Here is a 27,024-nt window from a genome sequence, read left to right as displayed (position 1 = left end):
ATGAGTGAGGCTGGGTTCCCTCCCTGTTGGTTGTTTGGCCTGAGGCCACCCAGCACTGGAGGCTGTGAGCTCGTTGATGGGGCTAATGGGGGACTCCAGGAGGGGTCATGCCAAGGAGTACTTCCCAGAACTTCTGCTGCCAGTGTCCTTGTCCCCAGGGTGAGCCACAGCCACCCCCACCTCTGAAGACCCTCCAACACTAGCAGGTAAGTCTGGTTCAGTCTCCTACGGGGTCACTGCTCCTTCCCCCTGGGTCCTGATGTGCACACTAATTTGTGTGTGCCCTCCAAGAGTGGAGTCTGTTTCCCCCAGTCCTGTTGAAGTCCTGCAATCAAATCCTACTAGCCTTCAAAGCCTGATTCTCTGGGAATTCCTCCTCCTGTTGCCAGACCTCCAGGTTGGGAAGCCTGACGTGGGGCTCAGAACCTTCACTCCAGTGGGTAGACTTATGTGGTATAATTGTTCTCCAGTTTGTGAGTCACCCACCCAGTGGTTATGGGATTTGATTTTATTGTGATTGTGCCCCTCCTGCCATCTCACTGCGGCTTCTCCTTTTTTTGGATGTGGGGTATCTTTTTTGGTGAGTTCCAGTGTCTTTCTATGGAAGAATGTTCAGCAGTTAGTTGTGATTCTGGTTCTCTCGCAAGAGGGAGTGAGTGCACATCCTTCTACTCCAGTATCATGAACCCATCTCAGCAATGTTTATTATCTAATTTATTCATAGATACCATGTGAAGTTGAAGCCACTTAAGATATTTTAGGAATTTTTCTTTAGATATAAAAGCCTTAGAGACAAGAGAAGCAAAGAAAAAGATGAGGTTGTTAGTTATTATTAGTAAATATTTATGAGGCATCATATGTATTAAACTTAGAACAAATCTAAGAGGCTTTGTCTCTGTTGAAAAATAAGAGCAACCAGCCCTTATTTTAGTCATCTTTACAATTGGTGTTTCTTCATCTGAATCAATCATACTACAGGTTATTAAACATTATTAAAATGAAAAATTGCTACACTACAATCTGCTCATCTAGCATACATAGACTTTGATACTAAGGAAATAGCAATTTAGCTCTATAAGACTTATTGATCTGCTAAGTGAAAAGTACTGTGCTTGGTAATGCAAAGGACACCAATGATGAAAACACTGTTTTTGCTCTCATAGAGCTTACTTTACATTCTGGTAGAGAAATTAAAACCTATCATAAAGCAATAATAAAATAGAGAATACATTAGAGAAGTGGTTCTTAAACTTCAGGGTGTGTTGGAATACTCTCGAGAGTATGTTTGAAAACAGATTGCTGGGCACCATACCCAGTTTCTGACTCAATAGGTCTGGAGTGGGGCCTGAGAATTTGCATTTCTAACAAATTCCCAAGTGATGCTCATGCTGCTGTTCCAGGGATCACACCTTGAGGATCACCGCAATAGAAATTTAAAGAACTATGGGAGTTCATAAGAGGGAGAATATTATCCTGACTGTGGGGTCAGGGAAGCCTTTACAGAGAAGTTAAATTTTGAGCTGAGCCTTGAAAGATGAATAAGATTTTGATGGGAAAATACATGAGAAAAGGACATTGTAGGCAGAGGGGACAGCTTGAGCAAAGCTCCGAGGGAGGAAATTATCTATGTGGGGAATAATGAATAAACAATTCTAAACATAAGTTAATGTTGTAGGAGATGTTTGAACTGTTCCTAAGGTCACTCTGTGGAGGACTTTAGATGTTAAAATAAGAAACCTGAGCTTTACTCAGCAAACTAATGTTTCCCAAACTTGCCTCATCATAAAAAACATATGGATAATATGTTAAGTATACAAACTCCCAGACTTCACCTCAGAGCTACTGATTCAGAATCTCCATTGGACAAAAGTGGGATTTCTATAGTTTTAACAAGCACTCTAGGTCATTCTTGATGATCAGGCCAATTTTAGAAACACTTGGGTAGATAATTTGCCATTTGTACAAGTGCTTACCTGGAAAATTATATGTATGTTAAATGTATTAATTCAAAATCCTGTTACATATACTGATCACTTAAAGGAGTACAGTCACTGGGTATTCTTTCCATGAAGTGAATAATAACCCTAAGTTTTCCTATTTATTAGTTATGTTCTAAATATATTGGGTTTATTTATTCTTATAGAATGAACCATACAACAGAGCTTTCACAAAAATCTTCGTTGGGTTAAATTTTTTCAGAAGGTTTTTTCAATTAAAAATGTCCTTAATTGGCTGTATTTTTCTCATCCATAATGTTAGCATAATGGCAGCTACCTCACAGGTATGGAGTGAGAATTTAATAAGCTACTGCATAGGAAGTTCTTAGTTTAAGGACTGATACATAGTATGTGCTCAATGAATGGTATCTGTTTGTTCTAGAAACAAAGTGTCCTTAATGGCACTTTAAATAACCCATTGGGAAGGGGTGAAATAATACAGTATTCAGTTGTCATATTTGAGTTGCATTAAATTGCATAGGACTTGAAAAATGAACTCTTGACTTCCACAGATTATCATCCATGGAAAAACATTAATCTTAGACCTCCCTCCTACATATACTTCCTCATGCTTTCAAATAGGTCCCCTCCACTCCCATTCCCTCCTTGCCAACACTCTTAGTTGGTTTATGGTCAGAGCATACAAATCTATTTTAATATTACCTTAAGTAAAATGTAATTATAAAATAAATCTTCGACATATTCTATTATAATACATTCTAAAGCCAAATCCAAATGATTGCTGGATTATTCACTCTCTTCGGTTTTGGCACAATTTACTTCTTAGTAGATTATGCAGCATCCCTTACCAAGATCCCATTTCTAAAAAATGGGAACAACACAACAAGCACAGTAGAGAACCACTCTCTGAGGACTCCTAACCGAGGGGGAGAGCATTGGATAAATGGATAACATTTACATTTGCATCCTAGATAATAACAGGTGTGTATAGAGAAGGCACCAGTGAGGAGGAAGTCAGGGCAAAGAGGAGTAAACTAAGCTAAGCTTAGAAGTAAGCTAAGTAAGTAAGCTAAGAATTTAGTGTGAGTTTTGGTTAATTCGTAGAACAAACAAAACAAAAAGGAAAATGCTGGCACTTCTTGTCTTTTGGCATTTCAACTCCTGGCTGCCAGTAGTTAAAGATCTTGCTACTCAAAGTCTGATCCAAAGACCAGTAACAAAGGAGATCCCTGGGAGTTGGTTAGAAGGTCTTAGGCCTCACTCCAGACCTTCTGAGTCAGAATCTGCATTTTAACAAGATCCGAATGTGATTATGTGCACGTTAAAGTGTGAGAAGCACTTGTTTTCGTTGGAAAGGAAAGGAAAGGGACGATATCAGACTTCTAAGAGAATCCATTCCAGAAGACAAGTATAAAAGAGTAATGATAATTACTTGGTTTTCTGCACATATATTTCCTATTTTAAATGTAACATGGTGGTATAGCTATTGTTTAATGCCTTTCAGTATAGGTTGTTTTCTTCACCAACTGTGTAAATTATCTTTATAATTCTGATACATCAACTGGGTATTTTGTTATGTAACTTGAGAGGCACTTAGATGCTCTGTAGAGTTTTGTTTTAATTAACGTAATAAAATCAGATAATTCAAAAGAGCAATCTTTGTCTTTCTTATTTTCACGTTTCAATTCAGAAACCTTTCCCTAAACTAACACATGCCTTAAAAATCCCTACATACTTCAGCAAAATAAAATGAAACAAAATAATCCAAACACCTTATAGCATTCTGAAAGATTTAGAAAAGTGTGCATAAACGTACAGTCACAAATTATATGTTGCAGTTATAAAATGTTTTATTAAAAGAGGAATTAAAATTCAGCTGACATTAGCATTTTGCCTGAAATACCTCCTTATGACAGTTAGATGGCTTCAATCCTTTAAAATTACACACACGGGATTTCCCTGGTGGTCCAGTGGTTAAGACTTTGCCTTACAATGCAGGGGGTACAGATTTGACCCCTGATTGGGGAGCTAAGATCCCACATGCCTCATGGCCTAAAAACCAAAACATAAAACAGTAGCAATATTGTAACAAATTCAATAAAAACTTTGAAAGTGGTCCACATCAAAAAGAAATCTTAAAACTACACACACGATAAAGTCACCTTTTTTTTTTTTACTTTCCAAATTGATGTTTGGAAACTTAACCTTTTACCATTTAGAATTTTTTTAAAAGCTAATTTTACTGCAATATTTTTTTCTCATTTCAAGTTTATTAAAACTTTAGCAAGGCAAATTATCCAGGTTACAGATTTTCAAATATCAATTCAACTAAGTCCACATTAAAAAGAAGAAAAAAGTCAAAAACCTAAAAACAGTGAAAAGATGAAAACAACATAAAGGAGATTCATCAACAAGTCTCCAAACTTAAAAATATAGGCAGAATGGAAATTGATTTGCACAACTCACTGATCCACTTTTGTCTTCATTTGTCCTAGGGCTTGATTCAAATTTTTTATTTTTGTCGTGTACATGGTCATTTTCTTGACCATTTGATTTTTGGTTTTCCATTTCCACTGAGGTTCTGGCCTTCCCATACTCCTGATTAGGAATCTGTTTTCAAGTATAGGAGGATCTCTTCTGGATGGACAATAGACTGGGGTCATGCTTCAAGATTTTCAGCCTCATTTCACTAGATGCACTTTTCTTTCGTTTTTTCTTTTTTGTGTTTTCAGGAATTTTTCCTACGTTTCTTTTTAAAAATTTCTCTTCAGAAGCACTTTCAGAATCAGAAGAATCAGAAGAAGACTGAGGATCTCTTCTGAGTCATGGGATGATGATGAGGATGGTGATGATGACTTATGCCTTTTCTTCGTTTTAGTTTGGGAATTAGCTCTCTGCAACTGAATATATGCACCTCAGCAAATGGTTTACTAGCTGCATCTGTTTTCTGATTTTCTCTCTCACACAACTTCTTGACCAGAAATCACTTTCCCCAAAACAACATGATGTCCATCTAAATGAGGTGTTGGTTTCACTGTTAGGAAGATCTGTGAACTGTTTGTATCCTTTGCTTTCTTTGTTGGTCATTGATAAGAGAAATTCTCTCTTGTATTTAATAGCAAAACTCTTGTCCAAAATATCCTCCATTAATAGATTCCCCTCCTTCTCCATTTCCTTCACTTAAGTCACCACCTTAAATCATTAAATTTTTGACAACCCTGTGAAAAAGACAATTCTTAAAACATAATGGCTTCTGAGTTCATTTCACTGTCCCCTTTTCACTGGCACAAAGACAATAAATGTTCTCCCATGTTTGGGGGCCCACATCAGAAAATAATTCAAAGACAGCTCTTCCAGCAGGTTGATAATGGTGATGTCAGAAAGAAAACATTGAGGATGCTGAAGCTTTATCCCGATGGCTCCAATACTTCAATCTTTAAATAAAGAAAAATCAAGGAAAACTGATCCAAAAATCTTTTGGCTCCTGCACCAGTACACTCTTCTTCCTGGGGTCCTGTCCTTTAAAGTGTTTCAAATCTACCACTGCCAGAAAAGGCTCTGAAGCCTACTACTACAATATTTTTTAATGACTAATTTGCTACAAGAGTTTTATTTAAAAAACTAATTTTTAAGCTTTTTTTATCTGATATATATATATATATATTTTAAGATGTTGGGGGTAGGAGTTTATTAATTAATTTATTTATTTTTGCTGTGTCGGGTCTTCATTTCTGTGTGAGGGCTTTCTCTAGTTGTGGCAAGCGGGGGCCACTCTTCATCGCGGTGCGCGGGCCTCTCACTATCGCGGCCTCTCCTGTTGTGGAGCACAGGCTCCAGATGCGCAGGCTCAGTGGCCATGGCCTCATGGGCCCAGTTGCTCTGCGGCATGTGGGATCCTCCCAGACCAGGGCTCGAACCCATGTCCCCTGCATTAGCAGGCAGATTCTCAACCACTGCGCCACCAGGGAAGCCCCTCTGATATATTTTTTAAATAAGGGAAATAATTGAATGGTGCAATGGTACAATGAAAAAAACGTAAAGATTCTAACTCAAAATTTTGATTTGCAGAAGGGAAAACTGAGCCCCCCAAAATACTAAATTACTTGCCCATAATTTCTCAGCTAATAATTGGTAGAACCAGAACTGAGCCTAGGTTGGTTCCATACTTTTCCTACTTCAGTTCTAACAAACATTAAGGGTTATATCTCATGCTCAGTTTTGTAAACGTTTTTGTTTGTTTGGTAAACTTTTAATCTTTTGATTAGAAATGTAAAATGTACTTCACTCTCTTCTTCCTTAAATGTATTAAGAAATTATTTTCTACTTATGAACCATAATAACTCAATTCCAAACACAATTTTACTCATAGTTGTTGCTACACATATATTTTTGAAATATTGTACACATATATTGTAGTATATGGTGTATGTAGATTAGAATGCTCTTGCTATGCATAACTGTTTAAAAAAAGGCAAATATTGTTCTTTCATTCAACGTAGTGATTAAACAATTGCTATACTACCTATTGTATCATGAACTAGTCCTAGAAAGATAAATATGACCACGCCATGTTTCAGAGGGCTCATAGATGATCCAGGTAACAGGGATCAAAATTCAACAGAAATATATGACCCTTTAACGTTATCAAGTTTTTTTTTAAATAAACATCATCACCATCAAATAATATTATCAAATGTCTCTGACTTCAAGGCTTTTCTAGACTCTACATAAGATTTATAGTGTCTGGACTTCTTAAGGAGGTAATATGCAGACATAGTCAAATTTTACAAAAAGGAAAGCTACACATTCTTTTGGATAGCAAATTATAAATAAAAAATGTGAAGCTAAAGGATGGAATAAATTCAGAGAGTAACAAGAGATCACTGAGGAACATATTGACAAACAGGTTAAAGAAGGAGAAAAAGAAGCAAGGAGAGAGTAAAGAAAAGAAGCATCCTCATCTGGCAGACTAGTGTTAGAATCATTATATGCATAAAATGTATGTAATTAATAATTATAAAGGAAATTATAAAATCAAGTACTTACTAGCATATAAGGTAACCCATGTTTTTAACCAAAGACAAATATTTTAGTTGGGAGACTTTTTAATTCATTATGGAGAGTATTTAAGTTTAGATGAAAATGATAAAACATACATCCCTCCCTACTTCAGTGTATTCTGGTGTATTGAACTATTGTGTTTGTTTGGTTGGTTGGTTGATTTTGTTTGCTCTTGCTCCCTCATTGCAGCAACTAGACTATGAAGTAGATATTCCTCAAGGGAGATGTCAAATCCTTGATTTTTTTAATTTCAAAAGTCAAGATCCAGACTTGAGATGAAAGAATTGGAAAAATACCTGATGAGTCAAGACCTTTTTCCCTGTCCCCAAGACTGAAGACTCTCTAGACTTCTAGAGAAGGAGAGAAGTCAGAGGAAAAGTAAAGATGCTAGGTACCTGAAAAAGGACCTGTGCCCAGCTTTCTCCTGGATTCATCTGAAGTAGGGTGTGGTAAGGTTTAGGGAATAATAGAACACTCATCTCTGCATAATTTTGGAGATTCAAGAGCAGAAAGAATGTCACTTTTCCTACTTCCTTTGATAAGGTGATAAGACCCCACAGTTGATGGTGTGGGAGCAGTAGAGTAGCAATGGCAGTGTGGTGTGTTAGAATTGGAAAGGGGGACTGAGATAAGCTCACAGAGTCCCTTTGTGCCCCAGGATAGCATGGGGCACATCAGAAGCATTTTCTATGAGCTAGAGGCTAGAAGGGGATGGAGTAGGGCCTTTTAGTGCCCCATTCATTTTTCCACTCTCCCAACAGTCACAGAAGCTGATGTCCAACACAAGGAGGACACGGACATAAACTTTGTACATCAGGACCAGGATGTACACCTTACCAGATAGTAGTGTAGAGAGAGGATGACAACTGACAACAGGTAACAGCCCCCTGGAACATGTATGCAATCCCAGTGTAAGGGGAGGGAAAACTTGAGTTGACTATGATTGTTTTCCCAACATCTAGTGGAAGGGGGGCTTGAAAGAAAAATTAAAACTTAACATTTCTTGCATCCTTGAGCTAATGGACCGAGGTTTGTACCCACTATACTATTAATAGTGATAGATTTGTGCAAGGTCTCATTTCTTAATATTATTAGTAACAAACAATGTCTTCTTCAGATTCAATATGATCTATCAAAAACATTACAAAACACTAATCTCAATTGCTATAAAAATTCAGATCTGAGTCTCAGGTGGATGCTCAAATGTTAAACATACTTCCTTTTTTAATTCCTGCATAAGGCTATCGGGCACATAGTACATGGATGGCATATTTAGCTTAATCCTTACAATAGTCCTATGAGGTAAATTCTCTTGTTATGTATATATTTTATACATGAGGAAGCTAAATAAATTGCAAGAGGTCAAAAAGCTTGAACTTTGTGCAGTCCAAGAATCCTTTGCGTAAACATTATGCCATTCTGCTTAGAAATGAGTGAAACACTGACTAATCTTTATAGCCACATAAAATCATCAAATCCATGTTTTTCCTAATCTTTAGAGTTTCTGTGTTAGAGAATTTAAGGCAAATCCAAGAGAGCTCTTAACCAAGACACCTCCTACATTCTCAGTGGCCAGTTTAACTCTAGTTTCCAGAGAAGCAAGACTGCTGTGACCTTCTCCCTGGAGAACCTGGTCATTGTGCTGGGCTGTTCCCCTTTGCAGGTCACCTGTCAACATTAGTAGACATCTCTTCTTCCCAACTGGCCCTGAGCCCTCAGGTCATTATTTTGTTTCTTGGTTCTCACACTTAAACTTCTGTACTTTAACCTGCTTTTTGTCCTGCCTCCTGATCCCTGGAGACTATTTGTTTGTCTTTCCTAGGTCAGTGACTTCATTTTGAAACCCAATATTTTGGAGAGAGAAAGAGAAAAAAAAAAAAAAAGACCCTGTGTTCAACAAAATCCTTTCGTAAAGGCAACTTGGTTTTGTCTGCTAGTGGTATGTCATAAAGTTTCTCTCTGCTGCCAGTGAAAACCAACCTTAAAAAGAAAGAGAAGAAACGCAGTTCTTTGTGACCTTTTCCAGGATGGTAGGACTTAGGTAACATCTGCTTGAAATATGACTCTCATCTTGCCACTTTCCCCCATAACAAATAGTTATATGTGACTTTTTTCCACATCTCTCATCTAGGAATATATTGTTTTGAAGAAAAGTTTGAAAGTTAAACACAGTCTTACTGAGAGTATGTGATATCTATCTTATAAAAATATGATTGAATAAAGTTATTCTTAAAGTTCTATTTTTATCCTTAAATTAAAGTTTAAAGAAAAGAAAGGGATTATCAGTTATTATTAGATTTTTATGTTAAAAATTATGAACTTTCAATATATAAATTTCAAGTTTTTCCCGATAGGCTTTATTACTACCTCTGATTGTCTTTTCATTTTCCTGTGCTGTCCATCAACCGTGTCCTATCCTTCTGGGATATTCCTCAATTTCTGTTTGCATTACAATGTCATATTTCTTTTATTTTAAATGATTTTAATTTCATTTTTAATATATAGTGAGAACACACTGTAATAAGTTCATTTCACTACTTTTCACTTTCAAAATAACTTTGTCTTGAAATTTTTGCCTCCTAAAATAAATCATTTTAGAGTCTTCATAGAAAGAAATATTCTCTTTTCTCTTTGAATTTTCTATACTTATAGAAAAGAGTTCTATATGTCCAAACAACACTTTTCTAAAGTAGGGGTGTTTAGAAAAATAGAATCTTCAGTGTAATAAATATTTCTCCAGTTGGATATTTCATTTACAAAATTATGTAAAGCAATTTATGCTCTTATGTTAGAAGAAATAATTATCTTTCTTTTTTCTTTCTTCATAATAAAAAGAGCTTTACTGGATTTTTTTCTGATTATGAAAGTAGCATATGAATATTTACAGTGCCTATACTACGAAAATAGTTCAGCAATAGGCTAGTATACAAACAACAGAGACCTAAAAAAACAGTACTAGGTGAAAAATGTTAAGGAATAGAATATGAAACTAAGTAAATTTAAAATATCTGAACAAAAAACAAGAAAATATATTTTGTAGAAATATATGCAAACTAAAAAGATTTACATCAAATGCATTAGAATTGTTGTCAGTGGGGGGTGGTTTGGGTGATCTAAATGGGAAATGTGGATAAAAGAATAAAATTTCAGATGATACAGAAATGTACAAAGAAGTTAAAGTCACCCTCAATCCCACCGCTTGATGATAATCACAGTTTGCATATTTTGGAATACAGTCATCCAGATACACACACACACACAATTTAAAATGGGATTATAATCTGTTTTTTAATCTTTATTTTCTTCTTCATTTAGCAATACAATATAAATGTTATACATAATAATTTTTCATGTAGCACAAGCATGGATGTGCATAACATTTAATGATTACCCTACTGATATATATTTAGATCGTTTCCAGTTTTTTTAATAACTAGTATTACAATAAGCATTCTTAAGCATACATCTTTATCTATTTACCTTTTAAATTATTGAAACAAATTGTTGTCAAATTGCCCTCCAGAAACTCCATTTTTACATTCCCAATATGAAACTTTCTGATTCTTGTAGGAACTTAAAACTTTTGTAAAACAAACCAACAGAAACAAAGTTATCTCCATATTCCAGGTCACCGAAATGTCCAGATCTTAGCAATAGAGTAAATTTGCTCACAGAGTCCTTTCTGTTCTGTGGAAGATCAAAGACTACACAACATGTTAATGTCAGGGCACAACCGACAATTTAGCACTGACTTCTGATCTAAACATCAGGAATTGAGTGAACTACAGCAAGAGAAAACAGCAAGGGATGCACCTAGAACTATCGCTCATGCCATTTGTATGTATTCATTTAAGTAGTACCTCAACTTTTATGCACTTGTATATGTATCAGAATTCTGAACTTTAAAAAAAATTAAACCCTTTAATTACTAGGGGTGGGACTTTTGTTCTAAGTAATTGTGAGTTTTCTATTTCTGAACCTGATTCCTAAAGTGCCTTTAAACTTTTCTTGAAGGTTCTGACTTCATTAGTAACCTTATGTCCCAAACAGTCCGGTGAGTTTTCTAACACAGCTTTCAAAGGAGACAGCAATTCTAGTGCCCCCTCCCGCACTGGGGCAGCCTGGTGGGGTGGGAGGAGCCAAGCTGGAGCCAGTCAGATGCTGGGCTTCCTGCAAAACCCCATGCTGCGGGACCTTAGGCTCCTCACTAAGGTCCTCTATCTCAGTTTCCTCAACTGTTACGTGGACATAGGATATCCACTTGACTATCTCCAGTATCTAGAGCAAATATTTCAACAAACATCTGTGTAGTGAGTTAACTCACGGTAACAATTAGGAATAACAAATGTGAAATGTCTGGAACCTAGCAAATACTCATTGAGCGGCAGCTATTGTCAATATTAGGATAAAATATGGGAATGTTGTTGAAGGAGAGAAGCAGAGAGCAAAAAAAGTTCAGATAGTCCTGTCAGCAAGTGGGAGTCCCAGTTTAGGTGCTGGGGCCAGTGTGAGTCTAAAAATATGGGAATTCCTATTGACAGGTTAGAAAAAGAGAGGGAGTTGCTCTGAATTAGGCTCAGCATTCAGGGCTACCAACAGCTTCTCTGAATGGAAAATACCCACATGGCTTTTAACAGTGTGTGAATGTGAATAATCAACTCATCAAGGTAAAGTCCTTAAGCTTTTTCTACCCAGTAGCATTGCTACACCCAAATCACATTGCAGAAAGAATTACTAAATGCATGTTTTTTAATGCTACTATGTGGCAGGAATTTAAGTTGATAATCTCTTTTCAAGGCACATCTTTATTAAAAGGGAATTATTCAAAGCCATCTGACTGGTAATTACTACATAAAGGCTAATTGACCTAATTAATCTAATATGGGTCAATGGCTTTATAATACCTAAAGAAGAGCGTTTTCAAATGAGAAAAAAAGAAACTCCAAAAGGAATTTCTTTAAGTGAACATCCTTAAATTTAGTGAGTCTGATTTATTTCTTGCACACAGATGTTATATTGCTGCATATTATATTGCTGGAGTGGCTGAGCTGGGATAAAGAGAGATAGAGAGCCTAATTCTCTGAGGATACTGAGGAATATTCTGTTCATCACTCAGGGGAAGGCACTATATAAATTACATTTAAACAATACTGCCTCTTTCTGATAACATAGCACTGAAAGAAGAATTCAACGTGACAAGAAGTCAAATTTACTATCATACTGTTTTGATTCTCTTGGTGATGTGATAAAGTGCATGCTGATACCTGCTTTTTATTTGATTAACTTTGGCTTCTCTGAATGCCACCTTGTCCCATTTGAAGTATTGACTGTAAAATATAAACCAGTACTGATAATATCTGGGCCCCATGATTGAGGAAAGGATGTATAATCCACACCTGTGGTAGACAAAATAAGGCCCTCACAGATGTCCACATTTTAATCCCCCACATCTGTGAATATGTCAGTAACATGGCAAAAGGGACTTTGCAGATGTGAAGTTAGGGATCTTGAGATGGAGAGATTATCCTGGATTACCTGCATGAGCCCATTCTGAAAGTGAAAGCCCACTTCCGTTTACAAGTGTCTGTATAAATGAAAGAGGGAGGCAGGAGAGTCAGTCAGAGGAGATGTGAGGGTGGAAGCAGAGCTCAGACAGAGAAAGAGAGAGGGGGACAGATTTGAAGATACCACAGTGTAGCTTCTATGGTGGAGAAAGGGGTCACAAGTCAAGGAATGCAGGTGGCCTCTAGAAGCTGGAAAAGGCAAGGATATGGATTCTCCCCTAGAACCTCTAGAGGGAATGCAGCCCTGTTTTTTTAAAATCAAGCAACCTTGATTTTAGCCCAGTAGCCCAGTGAGACTGGTTGTTTTTTGTGGGTTTTTTGTTTTTTGACCTCTGATCTCCAGAACTGTAAGTAATAAATCTGTATTGTTTTAAGCCACTAAATTCGTGATCATTTGTTACAGCAGCAATAGAATCTAATGTACCACCTTTTGCCTCTTGGCACAGAACCACACGGATGTCATTTTAATTGAATCAAAATGACTTTCCCATGCCTGTAATCCAAGACAGGGAGGCCCTGCCGCAGAAGCTCACTTTGCTCCTGTTTATTTTCAGGCCTTTTGAGAAATGGAGTTTTAGTGAGGGTTCCTAAGTGTGGGAAGAAACCAGTGAGCTAATTTCCCTCTCCCAGGTTTTTAAAACCCAAAAATATTTTCTAAAAAGTTATTCACAACTATACACAATGTCTTTTAATCAATTTGGCCCCTGTTCTGTACTCAAAATTAAACAAGAGTAAACCACTTGGAGGATGAGAATGTTCACAAAGCTTTTAGAAAGTGGTTAAGTGTTTTCACTGGGGTCACAAGCTTCAGTTACACCCTTGGGCTGATAGTGTAAGCTGGGAAGGAGATTGGGGCAGCTGATCAAAATCTCGCATGGGGCCAAGGAGTTGAATGATGATAGTTTAACAGCCACTGTGCTAAGGCACACTTACATCACATTAAGGAACATTTGCATTAATCTATTATCCCATTCTTACCATCCCTGTTTTCAATGGAGGAAATTAAAGCTTGAGAAATGGCACCATCTTCACATCGCCTACAGCTGACTCACGATAGATTTTATGCACTCCAAGTGTGAACTGTTAACGGCTACTCTACAGCCCTTCTCCACATCAGAAGCTCTATGGCTGACAGCCAAGAAGGTTTTCTGTATGACAGAGTCATGGCATATTTACTGCTTTCTTGATATTCTAAGTGCACTACCCCAGCAGATTCCTTAGAATGCAGGAAGGTTTTGCTAGAGGAAAAACATATATCACATACAACACCAGGCAAAGTTCTACTGCCAAATGCAGTCAGAGAATGGGCTGACTGTGAGTGCAAGCCTGGCTGTCTCTGAGAAGTGTACTAGTTCTTACAGCCCCAATGGGAAAGTTTGCTAACTGGTGTCATGATAGTGACTCCATCAGAAGTAAGGCAAACAATGAAAATGATTAAGTGCACAATTTGATTCTGACTATTGCAGTGGTTCCACCAAGGAAGAAAAACTGGAGGAATCCAATGAGATCAATTAGATTGGACAATAAGCTTTCTGATGAGCATGGATGAAAGTTGAATGGGATGACACATACCCAAGATTTGGAGTAGCTCAAGTCTTGGAGGGAGACTAATATTGGAACCAGACAAAAATAGTAAAGAAAATAAGAAATTCAGAGTGGGAAGAATTCTGAGAAGGGAACGGCTCCTGGCTTGAAAATAATGATGCTAGGTTGGCATGTAACAACAATGAGGAAGCAGAACCTCTCCACTCCTGTTGTACTACCTTTAAATATTTTTTCTGGGTAAGAAGACTGCTCATCAGACTTGACTGGAAAGGGTGTTAATGAGTGTTGATAAGAAGGAATTGGAGCCCCAGTTTATTCAAGACTCCACATCTGAACCACTGCATTCCAAGGGAAGGTAATATAGTATGTTGATTAGGAAAACAGGCTTTGAAGTCAGACCTAGAGTCCACTTTTTTTTACTAGCAAGTTACTTAACAGATTTAAATTTCAGTTTCTTCACCTGTAAAATTGGGATAATGGTATATACCTTATAGGGCTAGGGTGACAATTCAATGTAAGCCACTTTAACACAGCACCTGGCACATAATAAATGCTCGATGTACAGTAGCTATTCATTTTATCATTATTATTTTTATAGACTAAATAGTTGAAATGACATCAGAAATCTTTAAGAAATTGTAAAGAATAAATGTTGTGAATAAGTAAATAGTCAATAAAACTAGGACTAATTAAATTAAAGATAGTTTTAAAGAGTTTCCAAAGTAAACAGTGATCTCTAGGAATAGTGTAGTTTCAGTAAGAATAAAGCCATATCAGTCTAAATGCATCTTGCTTTTTCTAAAGGGCTATATACTGGAAATCAGAGGAATTTTATAGACAGAGTATTGGGACTTCAGTATGACCAAGAATTCAAGATATCCTTATGAAAGAACTGTGGGCTGGTTGTATTAGGTAAGAGGATTTTTAACTTGTTGAATAATACAAAGAATGCTAGTTAAGAAATATTATAAATTCAGAGGAAGTTTTCCAGGAGGAATAAATTAGAGGTTGATCCCTCAGCCCTAAAATGTTCAACATTTTCACTAATGACTTTTATGCTAATATCTGCAGCTTGGTGATCAATGAAAGAATGCTGGGTTACAAAATTAGAATTCAAAAAAATTCTCATATGGCTGAAACAACAAACCAAATCAAACAATACAAAATTTGCCTACAAAAAATCTGGTCTTTTACTTTAGTCCAATATTAAACTTTATAAGCAGAGTATGGGGTACATGTCTTAACAGCTTGTATTTCTTATAAATAGGTTTTATTCAAAAGCATATTACAGTGCAAGGATTTGAAAAGAAATAGTGTGTGGTTGGTGGTAAACAACTTCTCTCCATCTCCACTGATGAGCCCTTCTCAGACTAATGTGTATATGCCTTACCTGGGGGTCTTGTTATAATGCAGATTCTGATTCAGTAGGTCTGGGGTGGAGCCGAGATTCTCAGTTTCTAAGCTCTCAGGTGATGATGATAATGATGATGATGACAATGCTGATGGTGATGATGACCCAAATCCACAGTTTGAAAAGTAAGAGAGTAATAAATTTAAAATTGCAGTGGAATGGATACAGGACAGCAGTGGTTCACCACACAGGTTGCTCACTAGAACCATCAAAATACTGACATCTGGGCCTGATCAAGACCAACTAAATGAGAATCTCTGGAGATGAGACTTGAGCACCGATATGTTTTTCAGCTTTCCAGTGATTCTTATTCTCTAGATTGACTGGTTGATATATCTCAGAAGTTTTGTAACTAAGAAGCTTATTTTTTATAAAAAATATATATATGTAACTAAGAAGTTATATATAACTAAGTTTTATACATATATAAAACTAAGAAGCTTTGTAATTTATATATACATATATAAATTATAAAACTTCTTAGGTATCACTATTTATATATGTATGAGTTACATATATAATTAACATATAAATAATTTCTGGGGGGCAAATTTCCATTAAAACTATATATGTAAATACCTGTTTATATATACACACACACACACACACACACACACACACACACACACGTGTTAGAGGAGCTCCTAAATTACTCTGTACTATAGTTGTAAACATACTTGGCAAATCTAATTTATGGTTAAAAAATATGTCATTCCAATATTTGTAATAACCTGTAAGGGAAAAGAATCTGAAAAACAAAATAGATATATATGTATGTATAACTGAATCACTTAGCTGTACATCTGAAACTAACACAACATTGTAAATCAAGTATACGTCAATAAAAATAAAATAAAATAAAATGTCATTCCAAATGTGAAAACTTTCATGATAATATTAGACAATGGTTCTTGTCCTTCATTGTATTAAAAATAAACCAATGTATACCACCTTATACCTATTAGGATGGCTGCTATCTAAAAAAAAGAAAAAAAACAGAAAATAAGCCTTGTTGATAATGTGGAGAAAGTGGAACCCTTGTGCACTGTTGGTGGAAATGTAAAATGGTGCAGCCACTGTGAGAAACAGTATGGGAGTTCCTCATAAATTAACCATAGAATTACCATGCGATCCAGCAATTCCACTTCTGGGTATATAACCAAAATAATTGAAAGCAGGGTCTTGAAGAGATATATTCATACTTATAAATAGAATATATTCCTATTTTCCTATTCATATAAATTATGGCATTATTCACAATAGCCAGAAGGTAGAAGGAACCCAGGTATTCATCAACCCATAAATGGATAACCAAAAATGATTTATAGATACAATGAAATATTATTAAACTAAAAAGGAAGGAAACTGACATATGTTGCAACATGAATGAACCTTGAGGACATTATGAAAACTGTAATAAGACAGACACAAAAGGGTAAATACTGTATGATTTCACTTATATATCTAAAGTAGTCAAATTCATAGAAACAGAAGATAGGATGGTGGTTGCCAGGGGCTGGAGGGAGGAGGGGAATAAGACGTTATTGTTTAACGGGTAGAGTTTCAGTGATGCAAAATGAAAAGAGTTATGGAAATGGATGCTGATAAAGGTTGTACAATAATGTGCATATTTAATACTACTGACCTGTACAACTTAAAATGGTTATATAAATGTTATATGTATTTCACCACAATTTTTTAAAAAAGTAAACCAATGTAAAATCTTAAATATACCAAGAGCAACTTGTACCATAATGTTATATAGATACATAATAATATATTATTATTACTCGGTATTTTGTATCTTTTACAATTTTGTTACTGATAATAATATTGTGAGATGCACAGGACAGACATGATCTCTATTTTAAAAATGAAAGAAACTGAGGCTCAGAGAGATGAGCTTAGAGCCCAGGACTCCTGACTTAAGGACCAGGTATCACTTCTTTCCAACTCATCCCTGGCCACACTTTGGTCCTAGTGGCTGGAATTTTAGGTGTGTGTGTGTGTGTGTGTGTATGAGATTTCAGTTATTAACATTAATATTGTGCTTGGATATTTTTGCAGTTATAAACATATCTGATAGGTTGATGTGGTAGAGGTGTTTGTCTCTTTGCCAAGCTGGTGACAATTTAATGATAGTATTGTCAACCAGTGTCTTCAATGATTATACACATTTATTAGACAGTATAATCATCTCTACTATGCCAGTTGCTCACACACCAGAAATGAAGCTCCAGGAATAGTCTATTACTCTGACAGGGATAATAGGTCATTATTACCAAATCAACAGCACAGTGCTTTAAAAATAAATGACCCTGCTTCCCATCAGTATTTATTTTTCATAAGTACCTCAGGTTTGTCTTAGCATCTAACAGCAGGAGAAAATTATCCCTTAATATTCTTCTTTTTTTTTTTGCATGTCTTAAGTGGTCTTAAATGGTAAATGGAACGTTTCTGTTGACCCCAATATAGAAGCCTGGGTGGTTTTATAGGAGCATTAATAGAAAATAGGTAGAATTCATCTTATATGCACACCAAATGCATATATAGTCTTTTCCTTTTCCATCCAATTCTGTTGACAAATAAGGGCCAGCTAGGAAGATGGGAGTGGGAGGGGAAAAGGAGAAATACTATATACTTACCCCATGAATTAAGGTGAGGTTTTTTTTTTCCAGCGATATATATCAGGAATAAAAATAAGTTGGCATCTTACTTTTCTTTTTTTAACATCTTAATTGGAGTATAATTGCTTTACAATGCTGTGTTAGTTTCTGTTTATAACATAGTGAATCAGTTATACACATACATATATCCCCATATCTCCTCCCTCTTGAGTCTCCCTCCCACCCTCCCTATCCCACCCCTCTAGGTGGTCACAAAGCATGGAGCTGATTTCCCTGTGCTATGCAGCTGCTTCCCACTAGCTATCTATTTTACATTTGGTAGTGTATATATGTCCATGCCTCTCTCTCACTTCATCCCAGCTTATCCTTCTCCCTCTGCATGTCCTAAAATCCATTCTCTATGTCTGCATCTTTATTCCTGTCCTGCCCCTAAGTTCTTCATAACCATTTTTTTTTTTTTAGATTCTGTATAAGTCTGTTAGCATACGGTATTTGTTTTTCTCTTTCTGACTTACTTCACTCTGTATGCCAGACTCTAGGTCCATCTACCTCACTACAAATAACTCAATTTCGTTTCTGTTTATGGCTGAGTCATAATCCATTGTATATACGTGCCACATCTTCTTTATCCATTCATCTGTCGATGGACACTTATGTTGCTTCCATGTCCTGACTATTATAAATAGAGCTGCAATGAACATTGTGGTACATGATTCTTCTTGAATTATGGTTTTTGCAGGGTATATGCCCAGTAGTGGGATTGCTGGGTCATATGGTAGTTCTATTTTCAGGTTTTTTTTTTCTTTACCTTTTCCCCAAGTTTTTATTAAAATACTCATAAAGATTTTTAAAAAGGCAAGACTGCACAGACCAATTGCTGAGCATACAGAAACATGATATTCAAACATCATTAAAATGACAGAAACCTTTTAAGATCTGTTTCCCATCTCAGTCTAAATCAAGGATCTGGCATTGTCCTCAAGGAACTAACCACAAATAACTCAGTGCATGCCTAATAGCTTTCTTTGTGTTCTCTTTGTTGGTCCAGCTACTTTATAATTCTTCCTTACCTGAATGACATTATTAGCAATAGAAAACACACAAATATTACGGTAGGAATTAACTAATTATTAAAAGCTGATTATCAGCTATATTTATCCTATAATTTAATTTCATCTGTTTCTTTGAAATTTTGCTTTTACATACAAAATTTACCACCAAATATATATCTCTGGCTCCCTAATATATATAAGACTTGTGTAAGAAAAAACATTTGATGATGTACATAAAATCACAATCACAGTAATTGGACCATAGTTAACACTAGTTCAGAAGAGAGGAATTTATGCTCATTAATGTGATTATATAAAGGAAGAGAAAATGGGTTAGGTAATAAAATGATATTAAATTTTTTATATGAACAAATTACATGAATCCCAATTTCTTAAAAATGTTTATGTTCTATTTTTAGTTTTTTAAGGAACCTCTATACTTTTCTCCATATTTGCTGTATCAATTTACATTCCCACCAACAGTTCAAGAGGGTACCCTTTTCTCCACACCCTCTCCAGCATTTATTGTTTGTAGATATTTTGATGATGGCCATTCTGACTGGTGTGAGGTGATATCTCATTGCAGTTTTGATTTGCATTTCTCTAATGATTAGTGATGTGGAACATCCTTTCATGTGCTTGTTGGCAATCTGTATGTCTTCTTTGGAGAAATATCTATTTAGGTCCTCTGCCCATTTTTAGATTAGGTTGCTTGTTTTTTTGATATTGAGCTGCATGAGCTGCTTGTAAATTGTGGAGATTAATCATTTGTCAGTTGCTTCATTTGAAAATATCTTCTCCCATTTTGAGGGTTGTCTTCTCATCTTGTTTATGGTTTCCTTTGCTGTGCAAAAGCTTTTAAGTTTCATTAGGTCCCATTTGTTTATTTTTGTTTTTATTTCCATTTCTGTAGGAGGTGGGTCAAAAAGGATCTTGCTGTGATTTATGTCATAGAGTGTTCTGCCTATGTTTTCCTCTAAGAATTTTACAGCATCTGCCCTTACATTTAGGTCTTTAATCCATTTTGAGCTTATTTTTGTGTACGGTGTTAGGGAGTGTTCTAATTTCATTCTTTTACATGTAGCTGTCCAGTTTTCCCAGCACCACTTATTGAAGAGGCTGTCTTTTCTATATTTTATATTCTTGCCTCCTTTATCAAAAACAAGGTGACCATATGTGTGTGGGTTTATCTCTGGGCTTTCTAATCTATATTTCTGTTTCTGTGCCAGTACCATACTGTCTTGATTACTGTAGCTTTGTAGTATAGTCTGAAGTCAGGGAGCCTGATTCCTCCAGCTCCATTTTTCTTTCTCAAGATTGCTTTGGCTATTCAGGGCCTTTTTTGTTTCCATACAACTTGTGAAACTTTTGGTTCTAGTTCTGTGAAAAAATGCCATTGGTAGTTTGGTAGGGATTGCATTGACACTGTAGATTGTTTTGGGTAGTATAGTCATTTCCACAACATTGATTCTTCCAATCCAAGAACATGGCATATCTCTCCGTCTGTTTGTATCATCTTTAATTTCTTCCCTCAGTGTCTTATAGTTTTCTGCATGCAGGTCTTTTGTCCTTAGGTAGGTTTATTTCTAGGTATTTTATTCTTTTTGTTGCAATGGTAAATGGGAGTGTTTCCTTAATTTCTCTTTCAGATTTTTCATCATTAGTGAATAGGAATGCAAGAGATTTCTGTGCATTAATTTTGTATCCTGCTACTTTACCAAATTCATTGATTAGCTCTAGGAGTTTTCTGGTAGTGTCTTTAGGATTCTCTGTATATAGTATCATATCATCTGCAAACAGTGACAGCTTTACTTATTCTTTTCCAATTTGGATTTCTTTTATTTCTTTTTCTTCTCTGATTGCTGTTGCTAAAACTTCCAAAACTATGTTGAATAATAGTGGTGAGAGTGGGCAACCTTGTCTTGTTCCTGATCTTAGAGGAAATGGTTTCAGCTTTTCACCATTGAGAATGATGAAGGCTGTGGGTTTGTCATATATGGCCTTTATTATGTTGAGGAAAGTTCCCTCTATGCCTACTTTCTGGAGGGTTTTTATCATAAATGGATATTGAATTTTGTCAAAAGCTTTTGGTGCGTCTATTGAGATGATCATATGGGTTTTCTCCTTCAATTTGTTAATATGGTGTATCACGTTGACTGACTTGCATATATTTAAGAATCCTTGCATTCCTGGGATAAACCCCAATTGATCATGGTGTATGGTCCCTTTAGTGTGCTGTTGGATTCTGTTTGCTAGTATTTTGTTGAGGATTTTGGCATGTCTGTTCATCAGTGATATTAGCCTGTAGTTTTCTTTCTTTGTGACATATTTGTCTGGTTTTGGTATCAGGGTGATGGTGGCCTTGTAGAATGAGTTTGAGAGTGTTCCTCCCTCTGCTATATTTTGGAAGAGTTTGAGAGGATAGGTGTTAGCTCTTCTCTAAATGTTTGATAGAATTCTCCTGTGAAGCCATCTGGTCCTGGGCTTTTGTTTGTTGGAAGAGTTTTAATCACAGTCTCAATTTCAGTGCTTGCAACTGCTCTGTTTATATTTTCTATTTCTTCCTGGATCAGTCTCAGAAGGTAGTGCTTTTCTAAGAATTTGTCCATGTTTTCCAGTTTGTCCATCTTATTGGCATACAGTTGCTTGTAGTAATCTCTCATGATTCTTTGTATTTCTGCAGTGTCAGTTGTTACTTCTCCTTTTTCATTTCTAATTCTGTTGATTTGAGTCTTCTCCCTTTTCTTCTTGATGAGTCTGGCTAATGGTTTATCAATTCTGTTTATTTTCTCAAAGAACCAGCTTTTAATTTTATTGATCTTTGCTATCATTTCCTTCATTTCTTTTTCATTTATTTCTGACCTGATCTTTATGATTTCTTTCCTTCTGCTAAATTTGGGGGTTTTTTCTTCTCCTTTCTCTAACTGCTTTAGGTGTAAGGTTAGGTTGTTTATTTGAGGTGTTTCTTGTTTCTTGAGGTAGGATTGTACTGCTATAAACTTCTCTCTTAGAACTGCTTTTCTGCATCCCATAGGTTTTGGGTCATTGTGTTTTCATTGTCATTTGTTTCTAGGTATATTTTGATTTCCTCTTTGATTACTTCAGTGATCTCTTGGTTATTAAGTAGTGTATTGTTTAACCTCCATGTGTTTGTATTTTTTACCGATTTTTTCCTACAATTGATATCTAGTCTCATAGCGTGTGGTTGGAAAAGATACTTGATAAGATTTCTATTTTCTTAACTTTACCAAGGCTTGATTTGTGACCCAAGATATGATCTATCCTGGAGAATGTTCCATGAGCACTTGAGAAGAAAGTGTATTCTGTTGTTTTTGGATGGAATGTCCTATAAATATCAATTTAGTCTGTCCTGTTTAATGTATCATTTAAAGCTTGTGTTTCCTTATTTATTTTCATTTTGGATGATCTGTCCATTGGTGAAAGTGGGGTGTTAAAGCCCCCTCCTATGATTGTGTTACTATCAATTTCCCCTCTTATAGCTGTTATCATTTGCCTTATGTATTGAGGTGCTCCTATGTTGGGTGCATAAATATTTACAATTGTTATATCTCCTTCTTGGATTGATCCCTTGATCATTATGTAGTGTCATTCTTTGTCTCTTATAATAGTCTTTATTCTAAAGTCTATTTTGTCTGATATGAGTATTGCTACTCCAACTTTCTTTTGATTTCCATTTGCATGGAATATCTTTTTCCATCCCCTCCCTTTCAGTCTGTATGTGTCCCTAGGTCTGAAGTGGGTCTCTTGTAGACAGCATATATATGGTTCTTGTTTTTGTATCCATTCAGCCAGTCTGTGTGTTTTGGTTGGAGCATTTAATCCATTTACTTTCAGGTAGTTATCCATATGTATGTTCCTATTACCATTTTCTTAATCGTTTTGGGTTTTTTATGGTAGGTCTTTTCCTTCTCTTGTGTTTCCTACCTAGAAAAGTTCCTTTAGCAGTTGTTGTAAAGCTGGTTTGGTGGTGCCGAATTCTCTTATATTTTGCTTGTCTGTAAAGCTTTTAATTTCTCTGTTGAAGCCGAATGAGATCCTTGCTGGGTAGAGTAATCTTGGTTGTAGGTTTTCTCCTTCATCACTTTAAATATGTCCTTCCACTCCCTTCTGGCTTGCAGAGTTTCTGCTGAAAGATCAGCTGTTTACCTTATGGGGATTCCCTTATGTGTTATTTGTTGTTTTTCCCTTGCTGTTTTTAATATTTGTCCTTTGTTTTTAATTTTTGATAGTTTGATTAATATGTGTCTTGGCATGTTTCTCCTTGGATTTATCCTGTGTGGGACTCTCTGTGTTTCCTGGACTTGATTAACTATTTCCTTTCCCATATTAGGGAAGTTTTCAACTATAATCTCTTCAAATATTTTCTCAGTCCCTTTCTTTTTCTCTTCTTCTTCTGGGACCCCTATAATTCAAAGGTTGGTGTATTTAGTGTTGTCCGAGAGGTCTCTGAGACTGTCCTCAATTCTTTTCATTCTTTTTTCTTTATTCTGCTCTGCATTAAAAGTTCCACTATTTTATCTTCCAGGTCACTTATCCATTCTTCTGCCTCAGTTATTCTGCTATTGATTCCTTCTAGAGGATTTTTAATTTCATTTATTGTGTTGTTCATTATTGTTTGTTTGCTCTTTAGTTCTTCTAGGTCCTTGTTAAACTTGTCTTGTATTTTATCCATTCTATTTCCAAGATTTGATCATCTTTAGTATCATTACTCTGAATTCTTTTTCAGGTAGACTGCGTATTTCCTATTCATTTGTTTGGTATGGTGGGTTTTTACCTTGCTCCTTCATCTGCTGTGTGTTTCTGTGTCTTCTCATTTGCTTAACTTACTGTGTTTGGGTCTCCTTTTCACAGGCTGCACGTTCATAGTTCCTGTTGTTTTTAGTGTCTGCCCCAGTGGCTAAGGTTGTTTCAGTGGGTTGTGTGGCTTCCTGGTGGAGGGAACTGGTGCCTGTGTTCTGGTTGATGAGGCTGCGTCTTCTCTTTCTAGTGGGCAGGTCTCCATCCGGTCTTGGTTTGGAGGTGTCTGTGACATTATTATGATTTTAGGTAGCCTCTCTGCTAATGGCTTTGGTTGTGTTCCTGTCTTGCTAGTTGTTTGGCATAGGGTGTCCAGCACTGTAGCTTGCTGGTCATTGAATGGAGCTGGGTCTTAGCGTTGAGATGGAGAGCTCTGGGAGAGCTTTTGCTGTTTGATATTACATGGAGCCAGGATGTCTCTGGTGGACCAGTGTCCTGAACTTGGCTCTCCAACCTCAGAGGCACAGGCCTGACACCTGGCCAGAGCACCAAGACTCTGTCAGCCTCACGGCTCAGAAGTAATGGAGAAAAAAAGAAAGAAAGAAAGAAGAAAATAAAATAGAAGCTATTAAAATAAAAAATAATTATAGAAAATAAAAATTTTTTTAAGTAATAAAAAAGAAAAAAAAAGAAAAAAAAACAAAAACAGCAACCAAAGCAAAAAACAAATCCACCAATGATAACATGCACTAAAACTATACTAAAAAAGAAAAAACAAAAAACAAACAAAAGAAAACCAGAGAGGCAGAACCTTAGGACAAATGGTGAAAGCAAAGCTATACAGACAAAAGCACACAAAGAAACATACACATACACACTCACAAAAATAGAAGAAGGAAAAATATATATATATCTTTGCTCCCAAAGTCCATGGCCTCAATTTTGGGATGATTCGTTGTGTATTCAGGTATTCCAGAGATGCAGGGTACCTCAAGTTGATTGTGGAGATTTAATCTGCTGCTCCTTAGGCTGCTGGGAGAGATTTCCCTTTCTCTTCTTTGTTCGCACAGCTCCCAGGGTTCATCTTTGGATTTGGCCCACACTCTGTGTAAAGGTAGCCTGAGGGCATCTGTTCTTCACTGAGACAGGACGGGGTTAAAGGACCAGCTGTTTGGGGGGCTCTGGCACACTCAGGCCATGGGGAAGGAGGGGTACGGAATGCGGGGCGAGCCTGCAGCGGCAGAGGTCAGTGTGACATTGCAACAGCCTGAGGCGCACCGTGCGTTCTCCTGGGGAAGTTGTCCCTGGATCACAGGGCCTTGGCAGTGGCGGTCTACACAGGCTCCCAGAGAGGAGGTGTGGATAGTGACCTGTGCTTGCACACAGGCTTCTTGGTGGCCGTAGCTGCAGCCTTAGCATCTCATGCCCATCTCTGGTGTCCACGCTGATAGCCATGGATCGTACCCATCTCTGGAGCTTGTTTAGGCAGTGCTCTGAATCCTCTCTCCTCGTGCACCCCAGAACAAGGGTCTCTTGCATCTTTGGCAGCCCCAGACTTTTTCCCGGACTCCCTCCTGGCTAGCTGTGGTGCACTGGCCCCCTTCAGGCTGTGTTCACGCAGCCAACCCCAGTCCTCTCCCCGGGATCCGACCTCTGAAGCCCGAGCCTCAGCTCCCAGCCCCGCTGCCCCGGCGGGGGAGTAGACAAGCCTCTCTTGCTGGTGAGTGCTGGTCGGCACCGATCCTCTGTGTGGGAGTCTCTCCGCTTTGCCCTGCACACCCCTGTTGCTGTGCTCTCCTCTGTGGCTCCGAAGCTTCCCACCTCTGCCACCTGCAGTCTCCACCCGCGAAGGGGCTTCTAGTGTGTGGAAACATTTCCTCCTTCACAGCTCCCTCCCACTGGTGCAGGTCCCGTCCCTATTCTTTTGTCTCTGCTTTTTCTTTTTTCTTTTGCCCTACCCAGGTACATGGGGAGTTTCTTGCCTTTTGGGAGGTCTGAGGTCTTCTGCCAGCATTCAGCAGGTGTTCTGTAGGAGTTGTTACACGTGTAGTTGTATTTCTGATGTATTTGATGATCTCCACGTCTTACTCCTCCGCAATCTTGAAGGTCTCCCCTAAGGTGAGTTTTTAACGTTCTTTTAATGCTGTTTGATTGGGCCATCAGAGTGCACAAACAGTTCCCAAATGCTGTCCCTTCCCTATGTAGAGTGTTTTAAAGGGAAACTCATAACTCATGAAAGGAAAAGTTCCCCTCCACTTGCGGGGGGATTCCCCTCCTCCTCTTGGACAGGACAGCCTGGGGCGGGGGCTGAGGGGTCTTCCTGGGGCTGGACACCTGTTCTTACCACCTGGCAGGAGACTCTGCTCAGAGAGCAGTCCCCCTTTGTACTAAAGTCTGGATTAAATCACAACCCGGCTGGAGACTGGCGATACCCACAGCTGCGGTGGCAAGAGGTGCCAGGAAGGACGGGAGCGTTTGTTTCCCAAGGAGGGAAGGAGCGAGCTGGCTGGGTGAGGAGTCCTGTTTCTTTGATAACTGAGAACCGTCCTCTTAGAGGTGGCCGCTCGCTTTCAAAACAAAAAGAAGCTTGTAACTGTAAAAGGCTCTGATGTGTTTCCTGCTCCCCCACCCTTTTAGAGGCAAAACCTATTTATGAGGTTTTATTAAGTCCAAATAAGTCCCTCAGCTTCAACGGAGAAGCAGCAGCTGCTGAAGATGTGGTCATTTGCATATAAATGACATAATTTCAGCTCAGAGAAGAATATTGAAAAATATACATGTCGACAATGGAATCCTGATAGATTCACACATACTAAGGTCAGATATTGTAATTTTTAAGGCTGCTGCATGCTGATGGCTGCATGCTGATGACTTCATCCTACCACACATTCAATTCTGTTTGGGTTATATGAATTTTATCTTCTATGAAATGGAAGATTTTTATTGTGAATTAATTAGACTACATTTTTTTCCTAAACATGAGAACATTTAGGTCAATAAGCTAAATGCTCTACAAATGCATAGGCTGTGTGACAGCCAAAGTTACCA

The 27,024-nt window shown here is 37.2% G+C and overlaps 1 pseudogene; it reads right to left on the bottom strand.

Moving 5' to 3' along the window:
• Positions 1–4,420: 4,420 nt before the first annotated feature.
• The window catches only part of LOC132503264 (peptidyl-prolyl cis-trans isomerase G-like), a 34,132-nt pseudogene continuing 11,528 nt past the window's right edge, over positions 4,421–27,024 (bottom strand).

This window comes from Mesoplodon densirostris, chromosome 2, assembly GCF_025265405.1.
Source record: "Mesoplodon densirostris isolate mMesDen1 chromosome 2, mMesDen1 primary haplotype, whole genome shotgun sequence".
Lineage (NCBI taxonomy): Eukaryota > Metazoa > Chordata > Mammalia > Artiodactyla > Ziphiidae > Mesoplodon > Mesoplodon densirostris.
Note: the sequence above shows the minus strand (reverse complement) of the source record. Positions and strands in the feature narration are given on the sequence as shown.